This window comes from Saimiri boliviensis, chromosome 8 (genome assembly GCF_048565385.1).
Source record: "Saimiri boliviensis isolate mSaiBol1 chromosome 8, mSaiBol1.pri, whole genome shotgun sequence".
In the NCBI taxonomy this organism is placed as follows: Eukaryota; Metazoa; Chordata; class Mammalia; order Primates; family Cebidae; genus Saimiri; species Saimiri boliviensis.
This window is the reverse complement of record NC_133456.1, coordinates 33,724,871-33,749,224: the sequence shown is the minus strand read 5'-3', so window position 1 is coordinate 33,749,224 and position 24,354 is coordinate 33,724,871. Positions and strand designations below refer to the sequence as shown.

The 24,354-nt window shown below is 38.0% G+C and overlaps 1 long non-coding RNA gene and 1 pseudogene across 1 annotated transcript in view; both read right to left on the bottom strand.

The window, feature by feature from the left end:
* The window catches only part of LOC141585361 (uncharacterized), a 381,268-nt gene that overhangs the window by 29,323 nt on the left and 327,591 nt on the right, over nucleotides 1-24,354 (bottom strand). Inside the window, exon 2 of the long non-coding RNA XR_012518778.1 lies at nucleotides 1-24,354. This exon is cut by the window's left edge and continues 29,323 nt beyond it; it is cut by the window's right edge and continues 60,610 nt beyond it. This is a non-coding gene — a long non-coding RNA (uncharacterized LOC141585361).
* The window catches only part of LOC141585360 (actin, cytoplasmic 1-like), a 451,127-nt pseudogene that overhangs the window by 292,863 nt on the left and 133,910 nt on the right, over nucleotides 1-24,354 (bottom strand).

Sequence of the window (24,354 nt, the reverse complement as noted above, 5' to 3'; positions counted from 1 at the left end):
ATTACCTACAAGGATAGAGTCATGAAAAGGACAACCATGCATCTCTGTGTAGTCAGTAAGAGAAACTAAGTCAGGAAACATTTTGGGTCTAACAACTGGCTCACCTGACTTGGTTGATGGCCACTCCTCAGCCATGTATAATTTTTAATAATTCATTAATCTAAGGTTAAGATGAAGGTTTGTCCAAGCTAAAAATAAAAGAATGTTGAAAATGGAAAAGTACTAGGCAGATGTGTAATTTTCCTCTATCCCACTCTTTCCCTGGGCATTGGAATTATTTACATTGAGCAATTTGAGATACACTTAAGATTCAAGCAGTAACTTTCCCTGAATACAAGAAAAATATGGCTTCAGTGTTTGACTACAGCTGCAATCTATGGATTTAGATAACAAAGAAACTTAAAATTTAAGGGCAGGATTAACCAAAGGAAAACATGACATATTTCCATTTACTTATTTTCCAGAGGGGAGATTTTACATATTCTTACAGTGCTTCTGGATACCAGCTGACTACAGGGGTACCTGCTTCACTAAATCATGCAGTCATCATTGGAGAAATTTCCACAACATCCTCAGGTTCAAGTGGCTGCAGGGGGAAGGTGACTGGGAACAGATGGTTGGAGAAAAATGGAGTTGCTATGCAGATGAGCATATGAAAAAAATAACAACCGGTCCCCCTGTTGCCTGTGCCCAGCACTGCTCCCCCAGGCCCCCAGACTGGGTGACCACAGAGGAAAGTCTGTTCTTTCATATCCCTTTCCTCTCTTGGTCAATATTGCACCTCCAAACAGCTAGAGAATAATGAGGTGAGAGCCAGAAGGACCGCCGAAAAGCATTACCAGAGAAAATGGTTTTTTTGCAACAAATAGGCATGAAATGGAATTACGACCTCATGTTCTCCAATCACACAAAAAGGGGACACACAATCTTTCCTTTTTTCTCTGTGTTTGACTGACAGAAGATATTGAAGTGGCTTAATGACAAAAAGAGTGTTAAGGCTCAAAATCGACTTTTAGTTCATTTTCAGTCATATTCAAAACTAGAGCAATGTGATAGGTAATCTCTACAACATACTCCTTCAGCAAAAGAGAACAGAGGTGACACAACACAGGGGTAGCAGAGGGATTCCTTGCTCCATGCTTCTCAGGCAGAGAAAAAGCCGTCTCTTTGTTCTTTCTCCACATTTTTCAGGTGACTGAGAGGAAGTCTGAGAGGAACAGGGGTCTTCTCTCTGAGTGATTCTTTCCTACAGCCCCTCCTTTTATTAAAATCTCTGGAAATATCTCTGCAAAGCAACCATCTTTTCTTTCTACTGGCTTCTAGAGCTGACTTCAACAAACCGTGAAGAAGGAGTGTGGTAGAGAGAAGAAAAGAAAGGATGACAGAGCTAAGAAGGACAGAAATGAAAAGAGCATTCAGTCAGTCTGTTCTCTCATTAGTATTGTACCTCAGAACCTTGGAAGATTCCTTTTCGGGTATTCTTTTCATTATGATGCTAGGAAAATGATAGACTGGAAAAGCCAGAAATTCTGAAATTCTATAAAACATGATCTCATCAATTATATATATCTTCCCTGCAACTTGGAGAAAATAAAATATTAAAATGTCCAATTTTAAAGAGGAAACAAGGCTGTGTGCTGTAATATTTTTCATCCACTATCAATGCTCTTGCTCATACATAATGTGTTCCAATGATTTCCACGGTTTCTTCCCTGACTGCCTCCCTGACTTGGATACCTATTTCTCTGTAAGAAGAGAGGAGTCCTGGGCTCTCAATCTAACTTGCAACATGCGGGGGTTTTGGGGTGGGGGTAAATGGGATATCATTATTTTTAGTTTGGGTTTCCTCAAAGTACTTTCTTTAAGCTACTTTGGGGTTCTCCCTCCCCCTTCATTTTTTCATGTTCCATTGTATAGTCAAGGTATTGGCTTCACATTGCTCATCTGCAGCACTAAAACGGACTCTCCACTTGCCTTGAAATATAAGACTGGTTATGGAAAAGAGATTATAAAAAGCTAAAGAATTCAGGTAGGTTTCACACTATTCCAGCTTAAGGGAAATGTTCATGTTTCTTGATGGGACATCATTAAGTCTTTATGATAGCATAAATATCCTTCAGATCAAATCTGGAAAGCTGGTCTTCAGGAACTCTAGTATTTCAGGTGGAAAATGTGCATATACACGATCATTTATCATCTTGTGTATTTCACTGTTTCCCCAAAATATTAAGAATAACCCCTATTATAAACACTAATTTAATAATGTAATGCTTCTTATTTAGCTGTCTGAAAAATGCAATTAATATAATCTTAAACATACTTATTGACATCAAATTATGTCATATAAGAAATCCAAGATACATGCAAATGACTTTCAGACTTACGGAATATTGGCCCAAAAGAACACCAGACACTATCTAACCCAGCGGTTTCAAACAAATTTTTGAAGAACCATGGAACTATATTGAGGTACCTCAGAAGCTCTGAGATAAGGGGAGAAAAGAGCTAGGCAGATACTGAATAAACAGAGTCTGAATGCTTTAGTTGGCTTCAACTGGAGAAGTTTCATTTTTATCTGTTTTTTACTGTCTCATAGTCTGACATTTAAAAAAGTTATACACATATGGATTGAAACCATCTCCTTATTTTTAAAAGTATAATCTTTTTTTGCCTTTTGGAAAAGATGAAATAAAATATAATAATAATGTAAAAATCATACGGAAAGTATGTATTTTTAAATAATAAAAGTAACAAATTATATATCTTTTATAATTGAGAGGTTATTTTTTGGTAACAGTTATATTGCTTATATGTATCACTAAATACTACAGACTCCCCACACTGCCAGACTTTTATGTCACAATTTTTCTCAACTTAAAATTGCATTATCATATCTACAAAATTAACATTCTAAATTACTTAAAATAAATATGCATGAATGTGCACCTGTTATTGGCCATGCAAATTGGCCCCTGCAAATACGACTATAGATTAAAATGAATCAGAGCATAGAACTAAGTCAAATCATTTGGTCAATTTAAATTTTAATAAATCCTACTACTCATGTACATTTAGGTTAAGTGTTCATTGTGATTTGTGAGACCTTTGCACCTCATAAGGCTTCAGATGCCCTAAGCCGCGGGAGCAGCCTGTGAGGGGCAATACTAAACCCATTGCTGACTGAGTCACTAAAAAAGCTAATGAAGATGATGTTGTAAAAAGGAAACAATAAGAAAACAAACACGTTCATGAAAAAGCACCTTAAAAAGGTGCTGTGAAGCAAGCTGTTGAAAACAAATTAAATGTACACTGTCCTTGCAATCCAGAAGTCGGTCAACTGACCAGTTTGGGCTTCACAGAACAATTATGAATGAAATTATAAGTAATTACATAGGTGGAAGGATATTTCAGAATGAAAGAGTAACAGATGCAAGAACTGAAAGTGATACTGGTAATTTTAAGTGGTATTCAAAACCCAAATGTCTACAAAGGCATTTATAACCTGATTCCATGAAGTGGCTTGGGTAGAAAGACAACTGAGCAGGATGATTATGATAAAATGTCTAAACAGGTTAAAAGGGACAACTTTCATCAGGTTGAGCCCATTGTAATTATTCAGAAACTATGCTCCTAGTGATTCGATTTGTCAAGAAAATTTAAATACAAATTCTGATATTTTTAGCTGGGTACTTAATAAATAAAACTCTAAGGACTAAATAAACATGTATATGACTTGCAATCATTGACACATGTGTTCTCGGAGTTTATTGTTGAGGGAACTGAGTTCCAGAGAGGCCAGTGGTACCCAGAGTCTCCTGAGTGGTCATTCACAGCTTCCTTTCCAGATCTTCTTATCTCTAAACAACTTGCAAACAATGAAGGGGAGTAAACCTTCCTCTGTTCCACTTATCATATTATTTCTTCATTGCTGGAGGCTTAAATGATTGTCAGCTGTAAAGGCTGGCTCCTCAGTTTCAGCCTAATGACATTTTGGCCAGCTCAGTGGTGGCCCTGCCACCAATGAGCCACTCTCTTTGCCCTTTCCAACTTCTGCTTATTCCCTTTCTCCTGATGGCTGTAATGTCGGCACTCTTCTTAGGCCAAGACTAATCAATCAAGACCTTAGGGGAAAGAGATTACTTCCCCCTGCCAACTCTTTCTCCTATACAAAATTCCAGAAAATCATGTCCACCCTCCTACTAAAAGAGCTGCAAGTTATTTGAAAGGTTTAGGTCAAAACATATTCAAATGGCATTCATTTTTTATTTTGCCTTCACATGCCCAGTTTTGAAATTGTTCCACTTTAAAAATATTTTTATTTTGCTATTTTGGTTCTATTTTTCGGCCGACATTCATTTCTGTCAAGAGGAAAAGAAGCAGAGAAGCAGTATTGTACGTGTCAGATGGAAGGAATCTGCTAAGTGTCATTGAAATAAAAGACAACGACCTATATTCTGCAGCTGTTATGCATGAGCACGCTATCCTCAAGAATAGGGTTAGGGTTAGAGTAAATTATTCCTGAGAAATAGCTTATACAAACACTGCAATCTCCAAATACTGTCTAATAAAAATTAAGCAAGCTTCTTTTTAAAAAATTAATTTCTAAGTAAATTGGTGTCTTGCCACTGAGCATAACCTCAAGAGAAGTAACCTTGTCATGTCTTGCCAACTGAACAGCATTATAGCTTGTCAATATGGTCGGTAAAGTTCTGCAGCAAGTTCCTCTTGCAAAAGGAAAACACTCTGGTTGACAAAGAGAATGAAGCATTGTGTATGTTCTTATTAGGAGAACATCAGTTGGTAACTTACACCTAACATTAGTCGGTGAATGAGGACAATCAATTATTCTAAAGATATCTATAAAGTTATCCCTTTTACTCTTCATATGATGTCAAGTTAAGAGAATGGATTCAATTGGACTTTAACCCATCCAGAAAATTTATGCTTTTTACTAACTGGGAGTTCTCCAAGCAGACATTAAGAACTAATATATCTTGGTCACGCTAGGTACCAAGAACCAAAACAAAGTAATATCATCTGCCACTTTCAGGTGTGGAAGTAAACCACAATCAATCAAATGAGAAGACAAGCCACAGACTGGGAGAAAATATTTGCAAGAGACACATTCGATAAAGGACTGTGCTACAAAATACACAAAGAGCACTTAAAACTCAACAATAAAGGGCCGGGCATGGTGGCTCACACCTGTAATCCCAGCACTTTGGGAGGCCGAGGCAGGTGAATCACGAGGTCAGGAGTTTGAGACCAGCATGGCTAACATGGTGAAACCCCGTCTCTACTAAAAAAAAAAAAAAAATACAAAAAATTAGCTGGGCATGGTGGTGAGTGTCTGTAAACCCAGCTACTCAGGAGGCTGAGGTAGGAGAATCACTTGAACCTGAGGGCGGAGGTTGCAGTAAGCTGGGATCGCACCACTGTACTCCTGCCTGGGCAATGGTGCAAGACTCTATTTAAAAAACAAAACAAAACAAAAAAAATCCTCAACAATAAAAATACAAACAACCAAATTAAAAATGAGCCGAAGGCCTTAACAGGCACCTCACCAAAGAAAATATACAGACGGCAAATAAGCATATGAAAAGATGTTCCACATGATATGTCATCAGGGAAATGTTAAGTTAAAATAACTGTAAGATACTACTATACACATATTAAAATAGCCAAAGTCCTAAACTGACAACATTAATATTGGTAAGGGTGTGGAGTAACAGAAACTCATTCATCGCTGGTGGACATGCAGAATCATGCAGACACATCAGAGGACAGCATAGCAATTTCTTAGAAGACAACACATTCTAAAGACTGGTCCAGGAAATGTGCTGCTTGGTATTTACACAAAGGAATTAAAAACTACTGAGGACACTAAAACCTGTTAGTTAATATTTATAGCAGCTTTATTTAAAATTGTCAAAACTTGGAATAAATCAAGATGTCCTTCAGTAGGTGAATGCATAAGCAAGCTGTGGTACATCTACACAATAAAATATTGTTTAACACTAAGAAGAAAGAAGCTATATCAGTCTATTAAAAGGCAGGAAGAAAGTTTAAGTGCATATTACTAAGTGAAAGAAGCAACATAGTATATGATTCCAACCATGATATTCTGGAAAAGCCAAAACTGGAGATAATAAAGAGATCAGTGATTGTCAGAAGTTGGGTGATAAATGCATGAAACCAAAGAGGATTTTTTAGGCAGTGGAAATACTCTGTATCATACCATAATGGTAGACACATGTCATTACACATTTGTCCAAACCCATAGAATGTGCAGCACCAAGAGTGAACTGTAATGTAAACTGTGGGCATTGGATGATTATGAGGTGTCAATGCCGGTTTATCAGTGGTAACAAATGTAGCACTTTGATGGTGGATGCTGATAGGGGAGAAGGCCATGCAGGTGTGTGGGCAGGGGGTGTATGGAGAATCTTTCTACCTTCCTCTCAATTTTTCTGTGAACGTAAACCTTCTCTTAAAAAAAAAGTCTTTAAAAAATTCAGGTTAACATTTAAGGATGTATTTTGACAAGATGGAATATTATCAAGTGCTGACATACTTGATATTTCAAATATGATTTCCTTTGATTGATTTTGCTTGGGGAGATGCTCTTAACTCACATGAAGACATAAGGGCAGAGGGTGGAATTTGGTGCAGAGGACAGTTTGGATAGGGCAGGAAAAGGAGCCCATAGGCACTGAAAGCACAGAGCCCTGAAAATGCAAGGTTACATCACCTGTGATCACATGCATTCACATGAGGCTGAGTGGAGGAGTGAGATAAACCTTTCCCAAAGAGAAGTAGTGGGTTCTACAGTCTAGTCCTATTTTTGCTACAAAGTGGTTATTCTTTAAGGATATTTCATATTGGAAGATTGAATCATACAGAAAAGTAAAATGTGATGTTATATAAAAAGTACTCATTTAGGCAACAGATAAGAAGGTTAAAATATAGATCCTTCCCACACAAACACACACTACCCCACAGTCTAGAGGGTGGCCCTTTGAGATGCTTTAATTTGCCTCTCTTTTCCATTTGATTTCTCCAGAGGTGGGCAATGCAAGCATTAGGAATAATTCTCATTGAGGCCTCAGTAGGAGAGCAGCTCCTTAACTCCATGCCATTCCAAGCAAGGACATGCACACATAGATGCATCCTCTCAAAGTGGAAGCAGTTCTGTTCAAATATGGCAAGAGCAACTGAAGGACAATCAATCTCAACTGTGGGGGTTCTGCTCTTGCACAGGATCCTGAAGATAATTCACTCTCGCTGAAATGGGCTTGGTTTGTTTGGCTTATATCTGCAAGGCTGTCTCCTGTTGGACAACTATGTTTCTGGCAAGAGGCAATTGATTTCACCTACACACTTAAAAGACTTAGAGCTTTAAGCAAGACAACATAACTGAATCAATATCTCTGAAATTGCTCTTGAACCAAAAGTAATCCCTCATAAGCTTGACTGACATACATTGAGTTGCCACACTAGAATATAAGCCCCCTGAGAGCAGCAGAGGTGTTCACTTGAGCCATTGTTGTAAATTACACTGAACACGAGGTCAGCATATTTTAAGTGTTCATTACATACTTCTTCAATTAATGCCTTAAATATTCATATTTATTTAAATTAAATTAATGCATTAAATATTCAGGATATTTATTTAAACTAAAATTTTCATCCTGGGACACTGAATTTTAATTTAAATATATATTTTTTCATAAGTACTCAGGCTTCTTTCTCCCTCTATCTTATGCACACACAAAAGAACACTATTGTAGATAAATACTTACAGTAATCAAACCCTAGTGTCCCATAGAAATCAAAATGTCCTAAGTATTTTTGCCTTCTGAGCTATCTGGGAAAGTGGGGGTATTGGTATCTTCAGAGTGACATAATTGTTAAATCACTGAATAGATTATCCCATGCTTGCTTCTTGTTTACTCAGAATGGAAAAACTTCTCTAGGACACATTTGCTATAAGAGATTTGTTGGTATTATAAAACACTAATGAGTATTACAAAAATGTCTAGATCTCTCTCCATAATATGAAGGAAAGGCTGAAAGAACGTTTTTAATAAACGCACTTCAAAGTCAGTAATCGATAGAAAGTCTATACTCAGTCACATACAACTTAAAACATTTTCAATATACTTAGCTTTAGGTTTGTCTCTCTAACATTTAGAAATTATAATAAAATAAATTTTATAGATACTGGTCAAATAAAAATACAGAAATTATCAAAGTTTAAGCTTCTATTTAGACTAGCAAATAAAATTTTGCCTCCTGTTGTCACTAGATTGGGAAACCACAAAAATGATTATTTCTTTTTTTTTAAACCTAAAGTATGTGTAATTGACTTAAATGCATTAACTATAAAGTGAATTAAATATTATTGGCAAATTTATCAAGTAATTAAAAGAGATCAGGAGAAGAAATACAATGGCAAATTGAACAATATAAATTGAAAATAAATCTATGTATATATAAATTAATAACTTGAGAACTAACTATAAGCTAAGCATTATAGGTATTAATTACATAGCTAGGTATTACACATGAGGCAGATAGTCAAAGATACACGGTTCCTGCCTTATGCATCTTACAATCCAGTGGTGGAGAGTAAAGTTAATAAAATAATGTCATAAATGTAAAATTTCAAACTGTGGTAAGTACTCTGAAGGAATGTATATGATGTATAGACAGCATGTAACAGGTGTCCTGATCTGGGCTGGGGAGACGCAAGAGAGATGTTCCTGATACATTAATGCTGGAACTGAGATCTCATGGGTGAGCAGGAAGGAAGAGGAGGTAACTGGGTAGGTGGGCTGGATAGGAGGGAGAACACAGCACAGGTAAATCCCCGTGGCAGGAGAATGCTTCTGCTTTCTGCAAAGACTTGAAATTGGCCAGTGCTGCCAGAGCAGAGAGGATGAAGTAGATGGGGTTTTCGGTGTGGCTAATAGATTGGAAGGTCACACCGGGCTCTGAGGCCCTGGTACAGATTTTGGTCTTTTTATTCTCAAAACAATGGGAAGACTTGGAACGTTTTTTAAGCATAGGTGATTTCCATTGTGAGAAGAGGACTCTGCTGCTTGCAATCTGGAGAGTAAACTGGAGCTGAGCAAATAATAGTAATAATAATAATAATTTCAAAAATACTTGAAGAGGGTTCTTTTTTTTTCCTGAAGTTGAGACCGGAGTGGTAGTGGTGGTTGCACAGAGAAAGAGAAGTATAATCATTGAGTATTTAATAAGTAAAAGACGTGGGGTTTAGTTGTACACTGGATATGGGGTACAAAAGAGGAAGGAGCCAAAAGTATCTTCAGAATGAAAAAGGTTAAAGATCTCTGAGGCATAGGCCAGGCGAGGTGGCTCAGGCTTGTAATCCCAGCACTTTGGGAGGCCGAAGCGGGCGGATCACAAGGTCAGGAGTTCAAGATCAGTCTGGCTAACATGGTGAAACCCTGTCTCTACCAAAAAAATACAAAAGTTAGCTGGGCATGGTGGCTCATGCTTATAATCCCAGCTACTCCTCGGGAGGCTGAGGCAGGAGAATTGTTTGAATCAGTACCCGAGAGGCAGAGGTTGCAGTGAGCTGAGATCACGCCACTGCACTCCAACCTAGACTAACAGAGTGATACTCCAAAAAAATAAAAAAGAACTCTGAGGTACTGCCATGGGTTGAATTGTGTCCTTCCACAAAAAGATATATTGGAGTTCTAATGAACAGTACCTCAAAATATGACTTTATTTGAAGATAGGGTCTTTACAAAGGTGCATATGTTAAAATAAGGCCATTAGGGTGGGCCCTAATCCCTGATATCTGACTGGATTCAGTGACAGGCAGGCATAGAGGCTAGACCATGGCAAGAGACACAGCAAGGAAATGGCCTTCCAGAAGCCAAGGAGAGAAGCCTGGAACATGTTCTTCCCTCACAGTTCTTAGAATGACGACATTAATCTTGATAACCTGGTCCAGACAGTGTTTGCTAGATTTCTCCACTGTAAAGTTGCTAATCGTTTTTCCTCTCTAAACACGAACTCTTTGGAAGCAAGTGTCTATGTTCTGCACACATTCGATGTACGGGGAAATTTAGATTATATTTTACAATGTGAAAAGAAAATAGTTTTCAGTGCACCTCTATTTTTTGAAATTATATTTATTTGTTTACTACTGGCTTGACCCACCCATTCATAGCACACGAAAATAGGAAACAATATAATCCAGCTGGCCCTCAGGGCAGAGCTTCTGAGTCCTTCTGAGTCCTAAGTGTTGGTTTTAGATTGCAAGAAACTTGCTAATGATCAAAAGGCAATGTAGAAATTGCAAGGCAGAGGAGATCAACTGGGGACACTGGAAAAATAACTGCATTGAAAATATTTACAAATACTGCGTATAACTTAGCAGATTAAGGTCAGCATGTTCTTAGATGACAGCCCCTTCAAAACCAGATCAAATAATTTGCTAATTCTTGACAGACTTGGCTAGGCACAGAATTATTGCTAAGGAAAATTCATGGAGTGGTGGTGAAAAAGAGACATGATATCCACGAATTTCGCTGGGTAAGGAGATGTCCCTCACTGTTCACCTCTCAAAGGTTGGACAGTACTTTGTATCCTGTCAAGAGTGATTTGCAACAGTCACATTAACTACTGAAACCACCTAGCAGTCCAGGACAGGATGATGGAGCCTTAGACAACATCATTACAAGCATCTCCTGGTGTTAACAGGGAACCAAGGTCCTGAAAACTTCACTGGCACTCTCAAGTTTACAGAAAATTGTATTGGTCTAGGTAGGACGAGTGTGAAGGTTCCTAATTTTACAAGTGTTTTTCTAACTGTCTCCTATTCTCTCTTATTTTAGGCTTTGGCATGAAGCCAGCAACAAGATTCAGAGAGTTCTAAAGCACCTGGTTCAGAAGAGCTATGCAAGCCAGGCGAATGGAACCTTAAATGAAGATGATAATGTGTATATAAAATCACCTCTGCTTTCAGTTTTAGTAAACTGTTTGTATTCATACAGATTGCAGAAATGTGTTACAAGATGGCTCAAATTTATAGAATTTAGTGTCTTAGGTCAAAACTTGTTCCTAAAAACTTAACTCAAAAAGTAAGAAGCACCAGAAGCTAGACAACATATAATCTATCCAGCATCCAGCATATATTTTATTCTTATTTTGCAATACCCACAATATAAATAAAAACTGTCCATATAACCACTTGTATGGGATGTCAATTATTCTTCTCTTTTATATTTTAACATTATTTTTCAATAGAGAATCACTGATGAAAGTCCTTTCCATGTAAGAACTATTGAAATACCTACTTGAGCTTAGATAGTCATATTTACTTTTTAAAAATGAGAAGAGGAGCAAACAGAATAACTAGCTCATTTCAGGTACCCAAAAATGTTTGGATTATGTGTTAAATTATCAAACATGATGACATGAATATATCCTAGATAGTTAAGAGATTTGAGTGCATATCTTTAAAACCAAGTCAATTCATATTGCCTATCTTTTACCCAGGTATGTAAGGCCATATTCTGAGCTCAAGACACTCCTGAATGTCAGATATTTGCACATGCTTGGACTTCTAACAGTTCACTGAATGAGTTAGAGTTCTGTAACTCTAGGTTTGCTTCTATTCATGACCTTGAAGAAAGGAATTTATACAAGTATGATAATAAATAATTCTTTCTTTCTTTTTGCTAGTTAAATTAGCTGTGTGTGGAACTTACTTCCCTTCTTCCTACTCTCCTTTCCTTCCCCTCCCTCATCTCCTTCTCTGGCATCTTCCCCATCACCAACACCTGCACCATCACTTTCTTCAGTATCTTCCTCTATTTTCACACCCTATTATTCCTCCTCCTCCACTTTCTTCTGATCCACCTATTTATTTAAGACCAATTCCAAGTAATCCAGTATTGGAGTGGGAGGAGAAATGGAATAATTATTCTGTACCTGAATGGCATAAGAAGAGTCTAACATCTGGAAGACTCCGCCGAAAGCTCTGGAGCTGTTTTTGCAGTACATTTTAAATAGAAAATGCCAATCCTTCATGTTCTCATTCAGTGTGCTTTGAGATTGTCTTTGGGTTTCATTTTTTCTTCTTTTCTTAAAGTTTATTCACCTAGAAGCACACTTCTGAAGTAGAGTATGATTATAATTCTGAAAATGCTTAAAATCATGTAATGTCTGTTGCCAAGGTAACAAGATATGGGGCAGATGAAAAGAACAGGGACCACTGATTATTTTGAAATTCTTAAGTCATATGAATGGTGTGCAATAATACAGTGCTAATTAAAGTATGCAAAGGCCTTGGCCCACATTTTAGGCTACTCAAATGTTTCCTCAGACATGGTAATATTTAACAATCACTAGTAGATCAGTTTTCAGTACCCTGGCTTAAATCAATTTTGCTTCTTTCATTTACCAATCTACAACTTGTTATATGACCTCTGCGAGCTTTACCTAAGACCCTGTCTACTTTTACTGGTTTTCTCCTTTAGCTACATTGTAATTGAGCCACTCAATCCTAAGTATATTATCACAGACAATAACATAATACTCATCTCTATTGCAGAGCACACCAAAGGCTGGCATAGGTATCCATAAGCCACAGGTTATAAAAAAGCAAGTAAACCTGAATCTAACATTCGTTTATCTCGATATGAAGAATACATGTGAGACTGTCAAAGTGGTAGCTTTTCTTCCAACATGAAGTGCACACTATGACCGAAAACATTAAATGATATGACTATATTTTATTATATTCCAATAATTAGACTATACAATGAATATGAAATATATACCTTAGATCACAGCATACTCCAGAAATAAGAATCTATTCCATTTCCTAATGCCACTAAATGTGATAGAGACATTTTGATTTTAAAGTAAATTGTACACTTGACCAACCAGATTCCACCTGTTCTAATGAATTTATAACAAATAAATAGGATTATAAAGGTATTATTATCATGATTATCACCACTTTACTGAATACATCATTACCAAATAACTTCATGGTATACTCATGAAGAATACAAACTCATGCTTCTTCAATTTCAAAGCATATATTATTATAGATGTGGAAATTTAAGAGAATCATTAAATTTAAGAAAGTCATATTCAAACGAGTGTATAATGTTTGTGTATATTTGTAGCACATTTGTCCCAGAGAGTCAACAAAATTAAATATACATGTCCATTTAAAAAAATGATTCAAATTCAAATAAGTGACTGAAATACTAGAAAGCCATAAAGGAAGAATGGCAGTCACTTTATCTGATATAAAAACTATGACTTAAAAATATGTTTCCATATTTCTTAATCAAGATCAAGGGCTCAAGCATCTGGTGCTCCAAAGTAGAAATGGATTACCCTGGGGCAGATATGATCTAGAAATGCTCCTCGTAGGTGGCATTGAAGGAATGTTCAACAAGTGCATACTGACTCTCATGGGGTTCATTCGGTCAAGGATCCCTCTGACAAAGCAAGAAAGGGTTGCTTAAAACTCCCATCAAAGAGTAGGACAGCCAGGGTTTCTTAGAGCAGACTCTGCAACTTCAAGGTTTGTTTCAAGGGGACACTATAGTGTGAGCATGGTGAAAATTGGTGTGGAGGACAGAGGTGATGAAAGAAAGGAATGAATAGTAACAAAGTCTGGATAGAAAGAAGTTTTCTCATCTTTGCTAGGTTCTGTACTTCAAGAGAAGAGAATATGTTTGTTAAGAATTTAGAGCAAAAAACCTACAAAGAGCTCAGACTTGTGAAAAAGAGGAGGTACAAGGAGTTATGGAGACTGTTGCGTTTTAGCCTTGATTTGGCAACTAACGAGTTTGCTTTAAAAAAAAAAAAAAGGAAAGAAAATGTGCAAATCACATCACTTTCTTATGCCTCAGTTGTCTCATCTGAAAAAATGAAGAGGCTTGAGCTTTCTGCCATGGAATATTGCCGTTAGGTCTACCATACTTTGATTCTAAAACAAAGTGCCAGGAAGTCTTTGAGGGATGCTATTATCTTTGTTCCTTTCATTTCCTCACAGGGTCCACAGTTTCTTGCTCATTGAGAGCTGCAAAATGAATGAGCCACACTCAAGCCTCCTACAAAGACACATCCCATGGCATTTGCAAGTGCGGGGCTCCACTCTTTCTTTCTTTCTTTTTTTCTCTACCTAACTTTGAAGGCCAGTTACCTCATTCTCTCATCTCCATTTGTTCCATATCCCTCATCTTTTCCTATAGAAACCTGAGTTTCTTAAATAGATTGGCTTTTCCCTTATTAAAATAAAAAGGACAATGTCTAAGTGCAACAGAATCTCTTTCTTAGTTCCCTTTGTTTGTTTTAGATACTGTCAAGTCTCTCCAGGTGGTCCGGAGACAACTTAACTCTATAAGCCAGAGCTTGTGGCCTAGAAGGGCAGATTCCCAACACTTGACATAGCTTGGGTACAGAAGAACAAAAATAAAATGTCAGAGTTAATTGACTTCAGTAGTCTCTAGGAGCTTGTATCTATCTGGTTGTGTTCACAAAACATCATCAGACAGATATGAAGACTTTAAAAGTATCTCATAATTTGGCTTTGATCAGGGAAGGCAAAAAACAAAAACGTTAAAATTTCTAATGTGTATGCCTCTATGAATTAATCCTTAAAATATTCAGTGACGCACATAGGTTAGAAGTTTTCCTCTCTGAATGTGCCTCATTGGTTGGACTCAGAAGACACAGTTTATTGCACAAAGGGCCCATTATAGTGTTTTCCTGAGTAGATCTCAGAGCTGATTCTCAGTGGTGTCTGACTCTGTCAATTATCCTCCTACTACCTTCTATCTAGGTAGCAGAGGAAAGAGCACAGGTGAGGAGTGGGTGTACATTCCGGTTACATCCTAGAACCAGTGGGATGTCATGAATTTGACATTTATTGAAGGCACCAAATCTCACTGAGTCTTATCCCAGCCACCCTGCCCCGGGAAGAAAAGGCACTTCAAGCTGTAATCATGAAGAAATAGGAAGAAGATTCAAAGCCAGAAGCTGCTTTCCTTGTCTGTAATTTTCTACCTTTTTTTTTTTTTTTTTTCTGCGAATGCTGGTAATTAATGAAAGTATTTGTATTTGAGTGAGATTTCTGTTTCTCCTTCTGCATTGTTGACATTGGCTTCAAAATCTGACAGTCTCTCCTGTTTGTGAGGGGCAAGAATAATACCACAAGGTTCCCTGGCTTAAAAGAAAGAGAAAGACAAATAAGGACAAGGAAAAAGGCAAAGCGAGAATAAAAATTCCAGCCTCAAGACTGAAAGAAGCATGTTATGACTTAGGATTATTTAATTAATAATACTACTTTTCATGAGTTCTCAGGATTTATAATTTCAGCTCCAAAAGATGTATATAAATTACTTGTCTCTGAAAACACATTTTATCTCCCCTAATTGCAAATTTCCATCACTATAAAAGGACATTCAAGGACATGCTATGTGAGTTTTAAGAGAACACTTGTGACAAACAGGCTATGATCAAATATTATTATTTATCCTAAATAAATTATTTTATTGCTGTTAACTTCTGTTGGGTGATCCTTATGCATTCTCTATAATGCAGTTTTATTTGATTTTTACAACAACCCTCTGATGCATGTTGTTATTCCCACCATTTTCCAGGTGATGACAGAGATTCAAGGAGTTAATGTAGCCTTTGCAAAGCTGCACAATGAGTTGGAACTAACTATTCAGTCTGTACAATGCAGAAGCCAGTGGTCCCAATGACTACCTCACCTTGTGAAAGACAGGCCTGTGAGTTTTCTATGAAACATAATTTGTGCAACATATGGTCATGAGATGAGAACTGGTAGTAGGCCAGAAAATAATAACGTAAGACTGGGTTCCAGGGTGTGTTCATTATACAACCTTCACTAGATCTTCAGTTTCCCTCTCTGAAATGGGCATAATTATTTGACCTACCTAACTCCTGAACTGTCATGAAGGCCCGATGAGATACAGACATATTATCGCTTAGGAAACTGTAAAGGCTATACAAATATAAATGTTATTATTATAATGTTACAAGGAGTGGAGTTAATATATTAGTTTCTTAAATGATGGACAAGGATGCAAGTATAAGCAGAACTATTTCACAAACACAAAGAAAAGTAAAGGATATAATGCAATGAGATAAACAAGAACCACTGGAGGGAAAAAATAAGAGAAGGCTTTGTGGGCTTCCTGCAACAGATGGAGCTCAGGGAGACCAAACATAGCCCAGAAGTGGAGTCTATCTCATAAATATATGGGAGTCAGGCTTCCTTGGACAAGAGAGAGAAGCAAGTTGATGGGGGCAGAAAATAATTTGAGACTCTCTGGACTCAGTCTGTTTCCTAGGAGACAGAAAAATATAAATCTGCCTGTCAAATCTCACATCATAATAAGTACAGTTTTATCTCAGTGTCTGCAGGAGACTGGATCCAGGATGAATACCAACATCTGTGAATGTTCGAGTCCTTTATATAAATGGCATAGTATTTGCATATAATCTATGTACATCCTCCTCTATACTTCTTTTTTTTTTTTTTTTTTTTTTTTTTGAGTCAAAGTTTTGCTTTTGTTTCCCAGGCTGGAGTGCAATGGTGTTATCTCAGCTCATCACAACCTCTGCCTCTTGGGTTCAAGTGATTCTCCTGCCTCAGCCTCCTGAGTAGCTGGGAGCACAGGCATGCACCACCATGCCCAACTAATTTTTGTGTTTTTTGTAGAGATGGGGTTTCACCATGTTGGTCAGGGTGGATTCGAATTCCCGACCTTAGGTGATCCGCCCACCTCAGCCTCACAAAGTTCTGGGATTACAGGTGTGAGCAACCATGCCTGGCCCCTCCTGTATACTTCTAAATCATCTCTAGATTACTTCTAATACTTAATGCAATATAAATGCTATGTAAATAGTTGCTATACTGTATTTTACAATTTGTAGCATTTTTTTTTGTTTTTATTTTTCCAAATATTTTCCATTCATAGTTGGCTGAATTCATGAATACAGCACACATGAAATCAGAGGCCTAACTCTATTGTGTTGCAAATGAAAAAGTGAAATAAATATGGGATAGGATTGGAAATAAGACAGTAGTCCAAGTCTCCTTTCTGTATAAGGTTTTATGTGCATCACTGGGAATGTAATTAATTTTCTGCCGTTGAACATTTGTTCATAAGTGTCACTTTCATGTTTACACTTACTTTCTTCTGAATCCTTTGAGATTCAGATTCTGTCCCCAGCAGAATGAAATGTTGCTTTTTTCCCATTTCTTCAACTGTGACATCTCCGAAAACTACTTTCTTTCCCTCCTAACCTTTGAGGGAGGGTGTAATATAGGCTCACTTGTTCCCCAGCTCTTTGTCCTGTACACACGCAACTTTCAATATGTGGTCTCTACTTCAACTTTGTTACCTTTTCTGAGCACCAGCCTGTCTTTTACAGAGCCTGCTATCACTGTTCTGCTACTACCTAAAGCTTGTCTTACACAATTTTCTCCCTTGTCCCATAAAACATTTCGGCTTTTTGGCTTTTCTTCATCTTTTCAGGTATGCAACCATTTTTCCAATCAGCTAAGGTCAAATCATATGAGTTGATCATATAAAAAAAAAATAGCCCCTTTGACACAACTGGGAGAATTACATTGCTGTCGAATCACTCTCATACCTAACCTATGCATCATAATTAACCCCTTCTCCTTGGTCCCACAAAATGAATTCATTGCCATAGCTGCTCCATTATTTCTGTGCAGAATTTCTTCCATCCACCTGTCTATTCAACCCTACATTCTCTTCTCATTGCCACCACTCTAATTTAGGTCCTAGAATTTTTTATTATTGAATAACTGACACAATTTTCTAATAAAACTTGATGTCTCTGACCTCTGTATTTCCAATGTATCATTTACATGCTGCCAGATTAATATTTGTATATGTTTTGCAAACCAAATCACTCCTCTAAAAAATAATACTTTCATTGACTTGTCAATCTAAGAATGCAGACCTCACGCAGATATTTTAATTCTACATGTGTTTTTTTTTTTTAACAACATTTTCTTGGATTGTACCCCTTCCCAAATTCTTAGGATCACTCAAAAATTGTTTTCTACTGCCTTTCCACATGACTTGTGCTTTCCTGCTTTTGGGCCGTCCATTTCATGGAGGGTCCCACCATTCATTTTGTGTGCCTATAACCTTTTATCAACTTTAAGGCAATATGCCTCTTATACACTTTAAGCCCTGTGTTCATTACCTTCCATTTGCTCATCTATAGCTATACTCATTGTGTATATGTGTGTCTAAAGTAGTGTGTAATGTACAAAAATAAATGCAAATTATTAAGCACGAATAATTTGCCTCCATGAATCCTATAATGACATAAATTTAGGTCCTTGAACCCTCATCTTGCAGCTCACTCTCATCTTGGGAAAACACGCAGACATTTCATCATGACCTGAAGGTCAGCCTACTCAGGTTCATGGACAATAGTCCTATGTAAACAAATTCAAATGTCTCATCTTATCTCCTTGCCCATTCATCAAGCTAAGAATCCCTAAGCTGTCAAAGGTGGCTCCCTACAGCCACCTCCCATGTTTAGTGTTGGTAACCTTGGCAGCATTAGTCTCTCTTCCTTTCCCCTGGTGAGAGAAATGCCAGTGCTAGATCATAACCTCGAGGCAGCAGGAAGGCAGTGTTGGACCTCAACCTCCCTCCTTTGAGAAGCAACTACAGAGCCGTTTGCCGAGCAAGGCACCTGCTGTTGGACAGGTGCCCAGTGCCAGGGAGTGTTTGTCAGCACATGAGGCAGCACTCTGCCAGAAATCAGTAAGGCTCCATGTTTCCATCCATAAGTTAAGTTGCAAATATAGCAGAAACAGGAACAAATATAGGACTAACCCTGCATGTGGCTGGGGGCGGTTGTAGGATGAGATGGAGAAAGACAGAAAAGGACATAGCAGACTATGAGGAGGATAGCCCTCCACATGGCAGTGGGAATCAGAAAACATGGGTTTAAACGTGGGCTTTGCAATCATTTCACAGTAAGTTCCATTTCTCAGGAATCAAGTTTGAATCTGTTCAAAAAGAGATTGCTTTAGATGATCTTCTGGGTCATTTTCAGCTCTTATATTTCTATGGTTCTAGGAAGGAAAGTTTCAGAGAAAAGAGAGAAAGAGAGAGTAAGAGAGTGAGCTTATCCATCATTCATTCTTATATCTTCCTTTCAGTATATTAAGAAATTAATCAAGAACAGTTGCACACTGGCCAACATGGTGAAACCCCATCTCTACTAAAATACAAAAATTAGCTGGGCGTGGTAGCAGGCATCTGTAATCACAGCTACTCAGGAGGCTGAGGCAGGAAAATCACTTTAACCCAGGAGGCAGAGAGCCAAGATCGCACCACTGCACTCCAGTCTCGGTTCATAGAGTGAGATTCTATCTCAAACAAAACAAAAAGAACAGGTGCGTAAATTTCCACTCTTTACCTTCTTCTTCTTCTTTTTTAATCTTTGCCCTTTCCTTCGTTTTTATTTTCTTTATTTTCTTTTTCTTTGCAACACTAACCTCGGCCACCATCAGAAGCTCACCAGGAGCTCTGAAAGAACAGAACAGATACGCTATTTATGGAGCAGCCAGGACCCTGGCACTGGCTAGAGTGAGGAGTAACAAGAAATGAAAACACTGAGTCAGATCTCTCCTCAGATTCCTCACTGTCCCATGTTATTATTCTATCATCACATGACACTGAGTTCTGCCAGTGCAAAACTGGCCACTATGACTTCAGTTTGTCAGGAAAACAATGTAGCAGTCAGCCAAGGTGCACCACCTGCGTAGTGCCTCCTGATTCTCTCTCCTGCGTTAGAAGTATTCATGCTGAGATGGGTGACCTCACATAACCCCTGCATCTCAAAGATCCTCTGATCTCTTTCTCTAGATCAGAGGTGCTTAAACCCTAAACATGACACTTGAAAGAAAAGGAAATCCTAACCTCAATTCATTAGCAAAACATTGCCTTCTGTTTATGTTTTATCCAGGGTCTCTACCTACTTGTTTAAAGTACATGCTCTGTGAACAAGGTCTTTCAAGAGGCTGCTATGCTAAAGTAAAATTCATAGGAGATTCATATTTTAAGTAGGTTTGTGAATGATAGTTGTGTATAACTGGGGGTTAGTGTTTAGGAAATGAGGGTGATAGCTCCAGAGTTAATGACGGCTGCTAATCCTCATGACCTAGAGACTGCCCATGAATCCTTCCATCCCCTCCCTCCCCTAGCACACAGTTTTTCTGCATTTCCAGAGAAGAGGAAGAGGGATATATATACTTCCTTCACACTCACCTTCAGTTAGAGACAGAAGACTGATCAATAGGCCATGTAGAGAGAAATTTGAATAGACTCTAAGAAAAGGCATTACGGGGCAAATTGCAAACCAATCCAAGATATCTGGTCACTTTAGTCAAGGGGAGCCTAGCTCTTCTCCTACAATATTCCTTTCTTACACATCTTCCAAAATTTCCTTCCACTACTCCAAAAGAAGCAGAAAAATTGTATAGATCAAAATAAATTCACTGTGGGGAGGTGGGGAGAGATAGCATGGGGAGAAATGCCAGATACAGGTGAAGGGGAGGAAGGTAGCAAATCACACTGCCATGTGTGTACCTATGCAACCATCTTGCATGATCTTCACATGTACCCCCAAACCTAAAATGCCCTAAATAAATAAATAAATAAATAAATAAATAAAATTCACTCATACATTAAGTATTAGGTTTAGTGGCATTAGGCACCCACGGGTGAATTATTTGCCAATTTACCCTTTCTAAAAGACCAAGATAGGGACATTTCAGGATGTCTGTAATCAGTAGCTAAAGAATGAGAAGTGGAAATATAAGCTTACAGTAGGAGATAATGAAGATAATAAAATATGATGACAATATAACTGATACTAAAAGTTATCAAATACCATATGCCAGGCATTGTTATTAAAGCCTTGCATATACAGATCTAAATAACTTTTAACACAAGTATACACACAGAAAGAGGTGACATTCAAAATCATGCTTACTTGAATCCAGGGAACCCATTCCTTACATTTCATCTTGTTTCTGACATCACCAGTTTTCAATATAAAATAAGTGGTTGAGATATGGTTCTAGAGTTAAACAACCAAAGTTCAAATTATAGCTCTGGTGTTCACTGTTTGAACTTGGACAATTCTCCAACTGTTCCAGTACTCCATTTTTATCTTACAAAAAATTAATTTGCAAGGTTTTTGTCAAATTTAGATTTATCACCTAATAGATTTTGACACAAAATGTCAGGGTTGGGTGCTCAAATTTTTAATTTTTACCTAGCACCTACATCTTGATTTCTAACACTATTCTCCAATAACAAGAACTAGTGTTCCTTGAAGAAATGGCTCATTCTAGGACTGAGGAAGGAAATATTCCAAGTCAGCTTGGAACAACTTACAGTGCCAGAAAGAAAGAGAGAAAGAAACAAACCAAAATCCTACAATGACGGGGATATGCCAAAGAGAAGCAGGATACAATTAAAAGAGCTTCCAATAGCCAAAGCTGTAAAATTTAAGCAGCAAAATAAAGTAGTATTGGATTATAACCCAAAACATAAAATAAGAATCCATGAGTCTATATTGCTATAAATAAATTTTAAATAAATAAAGAGAAAGACACATTTCTTGCTCAGAAAACATACAGAAAATTTATGTGTACACCCACTTTCAAGCAGGTAGAGCATTAACTTCTCATTCCCTAAGTGGGGATTGCATATAGTGACTTCTTTTGAGTATTGAAAGGGGGGAAAATAGTAACTTTACAGTGGAGAAAGCAGATAAATGCTTCCCGTGTCATGTGATCTAGCTCAACACCAACAGTGATAAGTCATATTGATATGTACCCTTGACATATGTGATAAAATGGCACCTCACCTCTTTGGTTTTCTTCCCAAACATCCACAATGTCAATCTATGAGAAAAATAACAAAACACATTCCAATTGAGAAACATTCAACAAAATATCTGAGCATTATTCCTCAAAACTGTCAAGGTCATTGGAAACCAGGAAAGTCTGAGAAACTGTCACAGCCTAGAGGTACCTAAGGAGACATGATTATATAATTTGGTATCCAGATGGGATCCTAGAACAGAAAAAGTATATTTGGTAAAAAGTAAGGAAACATGAATAAACTATGGACTTTAGTTAATAACAATGTGTCAACATCAGTTTATCAATCGTAACAAATGTACCATACTAATGTAAGATGGTAATGGAGGAAAATGGGTAATATGTGAGGAATTCACTGCACTGTTTTTTTTTTGTTTGTTTGTTTGTTTTATACAGATCTGAAATGATTCAAAAATAATTGTAAAGTTAAAAACTATTTTTAAAATGTTGAATGCCTTTTATTCTTTTATAACCATTGATGGATAACTGTGAATGCAAGGGAAGTGCTGCAGAGATTCTGAATTTAGGCAGTAAGGGTTACTGAGTATCGAAAGTAGCCTTCACTATTAACTTACATTTCCTCTTCACTTCCTAGGATCTTTAACAGGATTATGTAAAGGAACCTCAGTCAAAGGAACCTCAGGCTCAGACACGGAGCCTGGGAGACCCATGGTGACAGGCTGGGGTTAAGAAAGGTTTCCAAGGAGTAGAAATTGAGAAAAAGTGTTTTTGCTAACTACTCTGTGCTCTGGACATGGGTTGCCGTATTTGACTGTGGAGACATTATTTTAGTTTTCTCAAACAGGAATGATGGAGCCTCACCTCACACTCATTAAGGTCCTCGGCTACCCGTGGACAGCTTCTGTACAGAGGGATTGCCTGACAGAACGGGCAAGGTTAAAAGAGAGACTGCAGGAGAGGTGGAGGGGAAGAGGGGAAATGTGACAGCTGAAGAATGGGGAGAAGGAGACTCTGATTCTCTATGTTAGCAACAAGGACAAGAACAAAAATCTGATTCAGGGACAGCTCTGAGCTGGGATCCCCATAAAAGCCTTGTGCATTTTCAATTTCCTCATTTCTAGGTCCCTGTATCAGCAAAAGATAGAATATGGTCTGTGACCGCCAGCAATCAGAAAACTGCCAAGTCAAGAAAACTTGGTGGAGTGAAATGATGTGGTAATTCCAGTTAGCTGAAGGAAGAGACTTGCTCACAGAGTGGGGGAGGAGTGAGCCAGACACATGATCGCTCTTTTCAACTGAGAGGTGTATTTACAAGCCTGAAACGAGCACCTTTCAACCCTGGGCCTCCTCCCACTCCCACTTCTGGAGCTATGAGTAAGGGGAAACCCATATATTATATCTCAGGCATGCGAGCTGTCTGTGAAAAGGGCAGGGCTGATTTATTTCCATTGTGTGGAACACAAGCTCTGCTGGCATCTGTCGCTCACTGCAAGAGCTGAGCTTTCAGATGTGAAGCCTGCACCTCGTAGAAGTTATGCTTACTGCTGAGAGATGATTGTTTTCTTCAAAGATAGACTAGGGTGTGTGCTCACCTCTCATCCCCATTCCATCAGCTCGGCTATGACAACAGTCTCCTATGACTCCGCTTGTACCCGGTATAGCCCATTTGCTCAGAAATATACAGCTTTCCTCTGACATCAAGTTTCTTCCACTTACTCAGCCTCAACTGACTGTAGCTCTTTGATCTGCTGTCAGGCCCTCTAATTTATTTTATTATATTTTGTTATTATTATTTTTGAGACGGAGTCTTTCACTGTCATCCGGGGTGGAGTGCAGTGGCATGAACTTGACTCACTGGAACCTCTGCCTTCCGGGTTCAAAAAATTCTCCTGCCTCAGTCTCCTGAGTAGCTGGGACTACAGGCACATGCCAGCAGGCCCAGCTAATTTTTGTATTTCTAGTAGAGATGGGTTTTCATTCACCATGTTGGCCAGGCTGGTCTCAAACTCCTGACCTCGTGATTTGCCTGCCTTAGCCTCCCAAAGTGCTAGAATCACAGGTGTGAGCCATCCAGGCCCTCCGTTTTCATCTCTCCAATCAATTCACTGTCCCTAAGACATACCAAACTTATTCTCACCTCAGTGTTCCTGCTATTCCTGCAGCTTGGAACATCATTCACTTCTCCCTCCCTGTACACTTCTTCAGACTCAGCTCAATTTTAGCCTTCATGGATTCTCAGCCTGATTCTCATTCTGATTTCTATCAAGCATCATTTGGTCAAAATCTAATTATTTTTAATTATTTTGTTAGGGACTTTAATTATTTATATCTCATCTCCTCCTAAAACACTGAGGTAGCTGCATGTTTCAGTTTTCTTTTTCAGTTAAATGTTAAGTTTCTTG